Source organism: Triticum aestivum, chromosome 6B (assembly GCF_018294505.1).
Source record: "Triticum aestivum cultivar Chinese Spring chromosome 6B, IWGSC CS RefSeq v2.1, whole genome shotgun sequence".
Lineage (NCBI taxonomy): Eukaryota > Viridiplantae > Streptophyta > Magnoliopsida > Poales > Poaceae > Triticum > Triticum aestivum.
Genome location: NC_057810.1, coordinates 131420505 through 131433774, shown reverse-complemented (window position 1 = coordinate 131433774; position 13270 = coordinate 131420505).

The window sequence follows — 13270 nt, the reverse complement described above, 5'->3', positions numbered from 1 at the left end:
GTTTATCTATCTCTATCAGATCTCACTTTTGCAAGTAACCGTGAAGGGATTGACAACCCCTTTATCGCGTTGGGTGCAAGTTTGTTTGATTGTTTGTGCAGGTATTCTGTGACTTGTGTGTTGTCTCCTACTGGATTGATACCTTGGTTCTCAAACTGAGGGAAATACTTACTCTACTTTCCTGCATCACCTTTTCCTCTTCAAGGAAAAAACCAACGCAAGCTCAAGAGGTAGCAGACAGTAGCTGGATAAGCTCTATTATGGTGTTCGCAAATTATCTTACTTTTCTGCCTTTATTAAAATTACATTGGACAAACTTCATAATGCTCCTAGGTAATGTATTGAGAATTACGGGAATTGGCGTATTCCTGGTCCGGGTCTAGAAAAATGGAACTCACTATATTGATGGTATCATAAGCTCGCTATATTGATAATATCAATCCGTATTGGTTTTCCAAAGCCAAGAACAAGCACCTTACTCGCTTCAATATCTGAATACAACTTAACTTTAGTTTCATTTTCTTTCTCAAAGTTTCATGTAAATAGCAATGTTTTAAATAGCGGGCTATGGAAATTAGCGGCGGGCCTCCAAATTAGCTATAGCGGGCTATTTGTGAAGACGACCATTTAGCGGCACCCTGCTCAAAAGGCTATAGCCGCTATACTGGAGCTCTATTTAAAACAATCTTAAATAGCCTTGTACCACTTCTCTGTTTTATACTCCCTCCATTCGAAATGACTTGTCGCTCAAATAGATGCATCTAGCACTAGGAATTGTAATATACCACAGTACTTTCATTGATATTTTTCCTCCTTACTAAAAAAGAGTTTCCCCTCGCTTTGTATTCCAAAGCAAACCACCATTGTACACATCGCAATGCTGGGGCGAGCAACACATCAAGCCCAAAGAAAAATAAGAAGAAATAAATGCCAATAGCGGCAGCTTGACAAAGCGCAGAAGACCCGCGACCGCTGCGCCCTCCGGAAACAAACCACCACAGCCCGAGGCTCCGATCTACCGCGAACTAAGCAGCACCTCGAAGAAGGGATGCGACGCCGATGACGCTGCTGCCCGGACAAGTCCAAGGGTTTCTCCCAGTACGCAGAGGGAGGTGCGGGATAGCTACTACCGACACCCTCCAAGAAGGGATAGTGGCACCCGACGGTGTCACCGCGTCGGAGCCAGACTAACTGGCAAGGATTTCTCCCGCACTCCAAACCCCACTGGCCAACCGAAGCCGACCAGCCAAACTACCGACCAACACCATGCGCCATCACGGGTGTGCCGCCACCTACGTCGTCTCGCTGCGAGCACCACCACGAGGCCAAGAAGACCGGAGAGACTATCCAAGCAACGGGAGTAGCAACACCAAGGCCGAGCGGGAGGGAACCACCTCCACCGACGTCGTGCGAGAGGCCCGTGCCTTCGGCACCGTCGTGGTAGCCATCCAGACACGGTAGCGGGGCATACCAGGCCACCCCTGGCCCGGCCAGGCCCGAAATGGGCCCGCTAAGCCCTACCGGTCATGCTATAGCAGGCTGGCATCGGCACCGCCAGAACCCCGCTGTTTATCGCCGCTCCCCCACCTCCCGGGAGTCACGCCGCAGACCCGTCCTAGGCCCAGTTGGGGCCCAAGGGCCCAGATCTGGGCCGAGCGCTGCCGCCAGGCCGCGCCGCTACACCATGCTATGTCTTGAGCTTGCGTTGGTTTTCCTCGAAGAGGAGAGGGTGATGCAGCAAAGTGTAGCGTAAGTATTTCCCTCAGTTTTGAGAACCAAGGTATCAATCCAGTAGGAGACTCCTCAAAAGTCCCACGCACCTACATAAACAAACTGAGAACTCGCAACCAACGCAATAAAGGGGTTGTCATCCCTTCACGGCCACTTGCGAAAGTGAGATCTAATAAAGATAGTATGATAAGATAAAATATATCTTTGGTATTTTTGATATAGATGCAAAAAGTAAAGATGCAAATAAAGTAGATTGAAAGCAAATATGATAAGAGATAGACCCGGGGGCCATAGGTTTCACTAGAGGCTTCTCTCAAGATAGCATAAGTATTACGGTGGGTGAACAAATTACTGTCGAGCAATTGATAGAAAAGCGCATAGTTATGAGATTATATAGGCATGATCATGTATATAGGCATCACGTCCATAACAAGTAGACCGATTCCTGCCTGCATCTACTACTATTACTCCACACATCGACCGACTCCTGCCTGCATCTAGAGTATTAAGTTCATAAGAATAGAGTAACGCATTAAGCAAGATGGCATGATGTAGAGAGATAAACACATGCAATATGATATAAACCCCATCTTGTTATCCTCGATGGCAACAATACAATACGTGTCTTGCAACCCTTTCTATCACCGGGTAAGAACACCGCAAGATTGAACCCAAAGCTAAGCACTTCTCCCATGGCAAGAAAGATCAATCTAGTAGGCCAAACTAAACTGATAATCCAAAGAGACTTGCAAAGATAACTCAATCATACATAAAAGAATTCAGAGAAGATTCAAATATTATTCATAGATAAACTTGATCATAAAACCACAATTCATTGGATCTTGACAAACACACCGCAAAAAGAGATTACATTGAATAGATGTCCACAAGAGAGGGGGAGAACATTGTATTGAGATCCAAAAAGAGAGAAGAAGCCATCTAGCTAATAACTATGGACCCGTAGGTCTGAGGTAAACTACTCACAACTCATCAGAGGGGCAAGGATGTTGATGTAGAGGCCCTCCATGGTTGCTTCCCCCTCCAGCAGAGTGCCGGCAAGGGCTCCAAGATGGGATCTCGCGGATACAGAAGGTTACGGCGGTGGAAATTGTGTTTCGTGGTGCTCCTGGATGTTTTCGGGGTACGTAGGTATATATAGGAGGAACAAGTACGTCGGTGGCCGCCCGAGGGGCCCATGAGACAGGGGGCGCACCCTAAAGGGGGGCGCCCTCCTATCTCGTGGGGCCCTCGGAGCTTTCTTGACTTGCACTCCAGGCTCTCCGGATCAGATTTGTCCCAAAAATAATGCTCTCGAAGGTTTCATTCTGTTTGGACTCCGTTTGATATTCCTTTTCTTCGAAATACTGAAATAGGCAAAAAAACAGCAATATGGGCTGGGCCTCCGGTTAGTAGGTTAGTCCCAAAAATGATATAAATGTGTAAAATAAAGCCCATAAACATCCAAAAGGGGTAATATAATAGCATGGAACAATCAAAAAATATAGATACGTTGGAGACGTATCAAGCATCCCCAAGCTTAATTCCTGCTCGTCCTCGAGTAGGTAAATCAAATGATAAAAAAAAGAAATTTTTGATGTGGAATGCTACCTAGCATAATTCATAATGTAATTTTCTTTATTGTGGCATGAATGTTCAGATCCAAATGAATACAAAATAAAAGTTCATATTGACATAAGAAATAGTAATACTTCAAGCATACTAATCAAAGTAATCATGTCTTCTCAAAATAACATGGCTAAAGAAAGTTATCCCTACAAAATCATATAGTCTGGCTATGCTCTATCTTCATCACACAAAGTATTTAATCATGCACAACCCCGATGACAAGCCAAGCAATTGTTTCATACTTTAATAATCTCAAACTTTTTCAACTTCCACGCAATACATGAGCGTGAGCCATGGACATAGCACTATATGTGGAATAGAAGGTAGGTTGTGAAGAAGACAAAAAGGAGAAGATAGTCTCACCTAAACTAGGCGTATCAACGAGCTATGGAGATGCCCATTAATAGATATCAAGGTGAGTGAGTAGGGATTGTCATGCAACAGATGCACTAGAGCTATAAATATATGAAAGCTCAACAAAAGAAACTAAGTGGGGTGCATCCAACTTGCTTGCTCACGAAGACCTAGGGCACTTTTGAGGAGGCCCATCACTAGAATATACAAGCCAAGTTCTATAATGAAAAATTCCCACTAGTTATATGAAAGTGACAACATATGAGACTCTCTATCATGAAGATCATGGTGCTATTTTGAAGCACAAGTGTGGAAAAAGAGGTAGTAGCATTGTCCCTTCTCTCTTTTTCTCTCATTTTATTTTTTCTTTTCTTCTTTTCCTTCTTTTTTTTTCTTTGGCCTATCTTTTTTTCTTTTTGGCCTTTCTCTTTTTTTCTTTTTTTTTTCTTTTTGTAAAGTCCGAAGTCTCATCCCGACTTGTGGGGAAATCATAGTCTTCATCATCCTTTCCTCACTAGGACAATGCTCTAATAATGAAGATCATCACACTTTATAGATTTACAATTCAAAGCTAGAACAAGATATGACTCTATATGAATGCCTCCGGCGGTGTACCGGGATATGCAATGAATCAAGAGCGACATGTATGAAAATTATGAAGGTGGCCTTGCCACAAATACAATGTCAACTACATGATCATACAACAAGCAATATGACAAAAGTAATGTGTGTCATATGAACAGAATGATGGGAAGTTGCATGACAATATATCTCGGAATGGCTATGGAAATGCCATAATAGGTAGGTATGGTGGCTGTTTTGAGGAAGGAGTATGGTGGGTGTATGGTACCGGCGAAAATTGCACGGTACAAGAGAGGCTAGCAATGGTGGAAGGGTGAAAGAGTGCGTATAATCCATGGACTCAACATTAATCAAAGGAACTCATATACTTGTTGCAAAAATTTAGAAGTCATCAAAAACCAAAGTACTACGCGCATGCTCCTAGGGGGATAGATTGGTAGGAAAAGACCATCGCTCGTCCCTGACCGCCACTCATAAGGAAGACAATCAATAAATAAAATTGTGCTCCAACTTCATCACAAAGCGGTTCACCATACGTGCATGCTACGGGAATCACAAGCTTCAACACAAGCATTCTTTAAATTCATAATCACCCAACTAGCATGACTTTAATATCACTACCTCCATATCTCAAAACAATTATCAAGCATCAAATTGATCATAGCATCCAATTCACTTTCTATGATAGTTTTTATTATACCCAACTTGGATGCTCATCATTCTAGGACCAACTTTATGATCATAGCAAATACCATGCTGTTCTAAAAGACTCTCAAAATAATATAAGTGAAGCATGAGAGACTAGCAATTTCTTCAAAATTAAGACACCACCGTGCTCTAAAAAATATAAGTGAAGCACTAGAGCAAAAACTATCAAGCTCAAAAGATATAAGTGAAGCACATAGAGTATTCTAGCAAATTCTAATCCAATAGGCTTCTCCCAAAAGGTGTGTACAGCAAGGATGATTGTGGTAAACTAAAAAGCAAAGACTAATATAATACACGACGCTCCAAGCAAAACACATATCATGTGGCAAATAAAAATATAGCTCCAAGTAAAGTTACCAATGAACGAAGACGAAAGAGGGGATGCCTTCTCGGGGCATCCCCAAGATTAGCCTTTTGGCTATTCTTGAATATCTTGGGGTGCCATGGGCATCCCCAAGCTTAGGCTCTTGCCACTCCTTATTCCATAGTCCATAAAAGCTTTACCCAAAACTTGAAAACTTCACAATACAAAACTCAACAGGAAATCTTATAAGCTCCGTTAGTGAAAGAAAACAAAACCACCACATAAGGTACTGCAATAAACTCATTCTTTATTTATATTGGTGTTAAACCTACTGTATTCCAACTTCTTTATGGTTCATAGACTGAATTACTAGCCATAGATGCATTGAAATAAGCAAACAACACACGAAAAACAGAATCTGTCAAAAACAGAACAGTCTGTAGCAATCTGTAACTAACGTAAACTTCTGGAACTCTAAAAATCCTACCAAAATAGGAAGTCCTGGACAATTTGTTTATTGAACAGCATAAAAAATAATCAACGCAAACGCATGTTCCTGTGATTTAGCAAAATTATATTGGTGCGTGCAAAGTTTCTGTTTTTCAGCAGAATCAAATCAACTATCATCGTAGGTTATCCTATAGGTTCTACTTGGCACAAACACTAATTAAAAGATAAAAACACATCTATCCAGAAGGTAGATGCAAGATTTATTACTAAACAGGAGCAAAAACAAAAAAAATAAAGAAAAATTGGGTTGCCTCCCAACTAGCGCTATTGTTTAACGCCCCTAGCTAGGCATAAAAACAAAGATAGATCTAACGAGTGCCATCTTTGGCACTAAATTCATAAGTAGCACACATGATAGATTCATAAGGTAATTTAACTTTCTTTCTTGGAAAGTGCTCCATGCCTTTCTTTAACGGAAATTGGAATCTAATATTCCCTTCCTTCATATCAATAATCACACCAATCGTTCTAAGGAAAGGTCTACCAAGAATAATAGGGCAAGAAAGATTGCAATCTATATCAAGAACGATAAAATCTACGGGCACCAAATTTCTATTTGCAACAATGAGAACATCATTGATCCTTCCCATAGGCTTTTTAATGGTGGAATCCGCAAGGTGCAACTTTAAAGAGCAATCATCAAGATCATGGAAACCCTGAATATCGCATAAAGTTTTCAGAATCGTGGAAACACTAGCACCCAAATCACACAAAGCAAAACACTCATAATCTTTAATTTTAATCTTTATAGTAGGTTCCCACTCATCATTAAGTTTTCTAGGTATAGAAAGTTCCAATTTAAGTTTTTCATCATAAGATTGCATCAAGGCATCAACAATATGTTTGGTAAAAGCTTTGTTTTGACTATAAGCATGAGGAGAATTAATAATGGACTGCAACAAGGAAATACAACCTTTTAAAGAGCAATTATCATAATCAAATTTCTTGAAATTCGAGATAGTAAGTTCAATATTATTAGAAGTTGAGGATTCTCCAATCTCACTTTTACCAAATTTAGCATCAAGATGTAAAGACTCCGAATTTTTGGGACGCCTTCTAGGCAAAGTTGATTCATCATCACTCCCATAATCATCAAAATTCATATTGCAAAACATAGATCTAATCGGAGAGGTATCAATAACTTTAAGATCCTCATCATTATTTTCATGAAGACTAGAAGAACATGCTTTTATGAAGCTTTCTTTTTTAGCACACAATCTAGCGGTTCTTTCCTTGCACTCATCTATGGAAATTCTCATTACTTTGAGAGACTCATTGATATCATGCTTAGGAGAAGAAGATCCAAGTTTAAGAGAATTAACATCAAGCGAAAGTCTATCAACGTTCCTAGCCAAATCATCAACTTTGAGAAATTTTTCTTCAAGCACGGCATTAAAATTCTTTTGAGAAATCATAAATTCTTTCACACTATTCTCAAAATCAGAGGGCATCTTATTAAAATTACCATAAGAATTATTGTATGAATTTCCATAATTATTAGAGGGATTACTAGGGAACGGTCTAGCATTAAAATTTCCTCTATAAGCATTGTTTCCAAAACTATTCCTACCAACAAAATTCACATCCATAGATTCATTATTATTCTCAATCAAGGAAGACAAAGGCATATCACTGGGATCAAGAGGAGTATTTTTAGTAGCAAACATCTTCATAAGTTCATCCATCTTTCCACTCAAAACATTGATTTCTTCTATAGCATGCACTTTTTTACTAGAAGATCTTTCGGTGTGCCATTGAGAATAATTAGCCATAATATTATCAAGCAATTTTGTAGCATCTCCTAATGTGATTTCCATAAAGGTGCCCCCTGCAGCCGAATCTAAGAGATTTCTAGAAGCAAACTTCAAACCGGCATAAAATTTTTGTATGATCATCCATAAATTCAAACCATGAGTAGGGCAATTGCGAAGCATCAATTTAATTCTTTCCCAATATTGGGCAATATGCTCATGATCAAGTTGTTTAAAATTCATAATATCGTTCCTAAGAGTGATGATCTTAGCGGGAGGAAAATACTTAGAGATAAAAGCATCTTTGCACTTGTTCCAAGAATCAATACTATTTTTAGGCAAAGACGAAAACCAAACTTTAGCACGATCTCTAAGTGAAAACGGAAATAACTTCAATTTGACAATATTGTTATCCGTATCTTTCTTCTTTTGCATATCACACAAATCAACAAAATTGTTTAGATGAGTAGCGGCATCTTCACTAGGAAGGCCGGCGAATTGATCTTTCATAACAAGATTCAACAAAGCGGTATTGATTTCACAAGACTCAACATCATTAAGAGGAGCAATCGGAGTACTAAGGAAATCATTATTATTGGTATTCGAGAAGTCACACAACTTGATATTATCTTGTGCCATGGCAACAAGTAATCCAACACACAAGCAAACAGAAAAACAGCAAGCAAAAAGAGAGGAGGAGATTGGGAAAGAGAGGGCGAATAAAACGGCAAGGGTGAAGTGGGGGAGAGGAAAATGAGAGGAAAATGGCAAATAATGTAAATGCGAGGGAGATGGGTTTGTGATGGGTACTTGGTACGTCTTGACTTGAGCGAAGACCTCCCCGACAACGGCGCCAGAAATCCTTCTTGCTACGTCTTGAGCTTGCGTTGGTTTTCCTCGAAGAGGAGAGGGTGATGCAGCAAAGTGTAGCATAAGTATTTCCCTCAGTTTTGAGAACCAAGGTATCAATCCAGTAGGAGGCTCCTCAAAAGTTCCACGCACCTACACAAACAAACTGAGAACTCACAACCAATGCAATAAAGGGGTTGTCAATCCCTTCACGACCACTTGCGAAAGTAAGACCTAATAAAGATAGTATGATAAGATAAAATATATTTTTGGTATTTTTGATATGGATGCAAAAAGTAAAGATGCAAATAAAGTAGATTGAAAGCAAATATAATAAGAGATAGACCCAGGGGCCATAGGTTTCACTAGAGGCTTCTCTCAAGATATCATAAGTATTACGGTGGGTGAACAAATTACTATCGAGCAATTGATAGAAAAGAGCATAGTTATGAGATTATCTAGGCATGATCATGTATATAGGCATCACGTCCATAACAAGTAGACCGACTCCTGCCTGCATCTACTACTATTACTCCACACATCGACCGACTCCTGCCTGCATCTAGAGTATTAAATTCATAAGAACAGAGTAACGCATTAAGCAAGATGACATAATGTAGAGGGATAAACACATGCAATATGATATAAACCCCATCTTGTTATCCTCGATGGCAACAGTATAATACGTGTCTTGCAACCCTTTCTGTCACTGGGTAAGAACACCACAAGATTGAACACAAACCTAAGCACTTCTCCCATGGCAAGAAAGATCAATCTAGTAGGCCAAACCAAACTGATAATTCGAAGAGACTTGCAAAGATAACTCAATCATACATAAAAGAATTCAGAGAAGATTCAAATATTATTCATAGATAAACTTGATCATAAACCCACCATTCATCGGATCTCGACAAACACACCGCAAAAAGAGATTATATCGAATAGATCTCCACAAGAGAGGGGGAGAACATTGTATTGAGATCCAAAAAGAAAGAAGAAGCCATCTAGCTAATAACTGTGGACCCATAGGTCTGAGGTAAACTACTCACAACTCACCAGAGGGGCAAGGATGTTGATGTAGAGGCCCTCCGTGGTTGCTTCCCCCTCCAGCAGAGTGCCGCCAAGGGCTCCAAGATGGGATCTCGCGGATACAGAAGGTTACGGCGGTGGAAATTGTGTTTCGTGGTGCTCCTGGATGTTTTCGGGGTACGTAGGTATATATAGGAGGAAGAAGTACGTCGGTGGCCACCCGAGGGGCCCACGAGACAGGGGGGGCCTCTCGTGGGGCCCTTGGAGCTTTCTTGACTTGCACTCCAGGCTTTCCGGATCAGATTTGTTCCAAAAATAACGCTCTCGAAGGTTTCATTCCGTTTGGACTCCGTTTGATATTCCTTTTCTTCGAAATACTGAAATAGCCAAAAAAAAAAACAGCAATATGGGCTGGGCCTCCGATTAGTAGGTTAGTCCCAAAAATGATATAAATGTGTAAAATAAAGCCCATAAACATCCAAAAGGGGTAATATAATAGCATGGAACAATAAAAAATTATAGATATGTTGGAGACGTATCAGGCCACCCCACCGCCAACGACGGCGCTGCCTCTCAGCCGCCCGCCCACGCCGCGTCGAGGAACCCCGCCGCCAGACAGACCGCCGCCGCCTACGAGCACCCCCCGGTGCAGCTTCGCCCCGCGCCGGGGAACCACCGGGAGGGGAAAGTCAGGGGGCCGCCGCCACCAGCGTCCCCGGGGCGAGGCTGGCCGTGGGCGCCAGCGACAGTGGCGGGGAGGAAGGGGCACCTGGAGGAGGAGGTCGCCGCGCGGCTGGTCGCCCGCGGGGCCGACGCGGTCGCGAGAGGGGAGGGGGGGGGGGTCCGTCGACCAGGTCTGTTGTGTTCACCGTTCCTTTCTTATATTTCCCTCCTTACAAAGTAGCGTTCTTCCTCCATGCTTGTTCTTCCTATGGTGGCACGATGAACTCATTTGATGATTTCCATTGTACAGGAATCGTAATGCTACTATCCATATAAAAATACTAAACAAGATCAATTGATTGAGACCAATGAATAAATGGCACCACAATTTCTTGGCATGTGAACATAAACGTATAACAAGATATAATTGAGATGCTGCTACTTCAACTTGATGAGAGATACAATTACAAAATCTGGAACCAGAAACAATACAATGAAGGGCAAAAGATATCCAAACATACAACAAATTAATCAAGCACTCATGAACAGGTGTTGCACACTTAAACATCAAGGATAGCACTATCGATGATGACATCTGATGTACCGACTATGCCGAGGTGGGTGACCAAAGCCCAGATGAGAGTTATCAGCTCGCCGCCACGGGCGATCGCCTTCAAATGTCCATCGATGTTGTCTGATGGAGCAACATACAGGATCATCTCCGACCAAAATACAGCAAGGGCCTTCCATGCCATCTCCTCTGCTTCTTCAGTTAGCCCAATTAATTTCTCTGCAAGCCCCGCGCCATCCTTGAGCACCTCATGGTTACCTTCTGCGCTCAGCAACTCGATCAACCTCTTCCGGTACTCCAGCTCAGATGTCATCGACTCCCTAAAATCATTACCGTTGAGTACACGCTTGGCATCTTTCTTGATGGCCTTGTACAGGCTCTTGCACCATTCATCATCTTCAGGAAGTAGCTCAGGACAGTGTGCCACCAGGTAGGCGCAATACTGCGATAGGTGATTGGCAGCAGATATATGGTCAGAGTTGGACGGAGGTTGATGTGGTCGTGACCTTGCTCCAAGGATTTCTGTGGCAATGTGACACACAAGCATGATTTGGGCTGTACTTCTTTCCCCAAATTTCCAAATTATCTCGTTGTCGTCTTGTAGATGTAGGATCCTTTGGAAAGACGGCACATCACCACTGATTTCTCCTCTCTTGTAGCTGTTTCTCAATGCACTGACGATAGCAGATTTCACTGCACTTGGTGTCTTCTTATGTTGGCCTGCTAGATGAAGACGCTGAAGAAGAGCCATTGGAGTTTTCCTTGGGTGGAGCACCAAAATTGAGGACTGACTCATTTTGTCCTCCGAATTCCTTGTAAACCTGCCTTTGATCCATAGCACACAACTAATGCATCTCTGCACGGCAGCAGATTTTTGCATAGAACCATGCTTCACATATTGACATATCAATGCTACTTTAGTCCAGTTAGAGCAGATGTAAGATGCAATGTCCCTCACCTCGCCAAGCATAACCAATGCAGCAAGTATACACAATGGCATCAGATCAAAGTATAGATTTCCAAAAGATATTGTTGAACTCCCCGTTCCATCCGAAGAAATCTTGCTACAGGATACACGGCAATAAATCTGTCCTTTTGGTAGACTGGTTGAGTTGGTCACAATAATGGCCATAGTTGTTATCTCTTTCAAGACAACTAAGCAGAAACATATGCTTAGTAGTGAAATGAATATGCTCGCTGTTGAGTATATTGTGTACGTGTATATGCGTGTGTAGGGCCCACCTCCTGTTTTTCCTGTATAGTTGAGGTTGTGGCCCACCTCTGTACTTATATATACGTGCCTGGTGCACCGATCAATACATCGCGATTGCACAGCCCATAATCTGTCTCTCCACATGGTATCTATCGCAGTAAGGTCCTAACCCTAGCCGCCGCCGCCGCCGCCGCCGCCGCGCCTCCGCGCCGCCGCCGCCGCCGCCGCCGCCGTCTCCCGCCGCCGCCGCCACTAGTCGCCGCCGCCGCCGCCATACCCGAGGCCGCCGCCGCCGCTGCTAGTCACCGCCGCCGCACCCTGCCCGCCCCGCCCGCCGCCGCCGCCGCCTACTGTCCCAAGGCCGCCGCCGCCGCCGCACCGCTTCCGCCCCCGATCGCCGCCGCCGCCGCCGCCTCCCGTCCCAAGGCCGCCGCCGCCGCCGTTCTCTTCCCAACCCGCGCCACTCCCCACCCCGCGCCGCGCGCCCCCCTGTCACCCGCGCCGCGCCCTAACCCCACCACCGCCGCCACCATGAGCTCCTCCTCCTCTACCGTCTCCAACCCGTTCGCCGGTCCCGACGTCACCCTCGTCCGCGATCTCAACATCCATGAGCGCGTCCCGGTCAAGCTTGACCACACCACCGCCTCCTACTCCGCGTGGAAGCGGTATTTTTCGCTCGTGTTCCGTGAGTACCTCCTTCACGGCCACGTGGACAGCATCGTGGACTCCGCGCTCATGATCCACGACGAGGAGTGGATGATCCTCGACGCCACCATCATCCGCTGGTTCTACCTCACCATCTCCAGCGACATCTTCCACACCGTGATGAACGACGAGGACGACGCCCACGCAGTCTGGACCAAGCTCAACGGCCTCTTCACCGACAATCGGCTGCAGCGCAAGGTCCTCCTCTATGGTGAGTTTTACGGGTGCCAGCAACTTGACTCGTCCATCGATGATTTTTGCATGCGCCTCAAGAAGCTCGCCGATGAGCTCCGTGATCTGGGGGAGAAGATTGGCGACGAGCTCCTCATCAGCACCCTCTCCGGCGGCCTCAACGAGGACTTCGGGAACGCCGCCTCCAACCTCACCCTCATCCCGGAGCCCACCTTTGGCAAGGTGGTCGCGTACCTCAAGCTGGAGGAACGCCGGATGCGGGCGGCCCGGACGCGCGCCACCCACACGGCCCTTGTTGCCGGCACCCGCGGGGGTTCGGCCCCGCCGCAGCCTCGCCATACGCCGCCCCCGCAGGCGACGACCGCCTTCCCGCCGGGCTTCCCGCCCGCCCCACCAGCCCCCTTCCCGCCGCCGCAGCCGGCGGCCAATGGAGGCGTCCGTCGCGGCGGCCGCCGGGGTGGCCGCAAGCAGGGAGGCAGGGG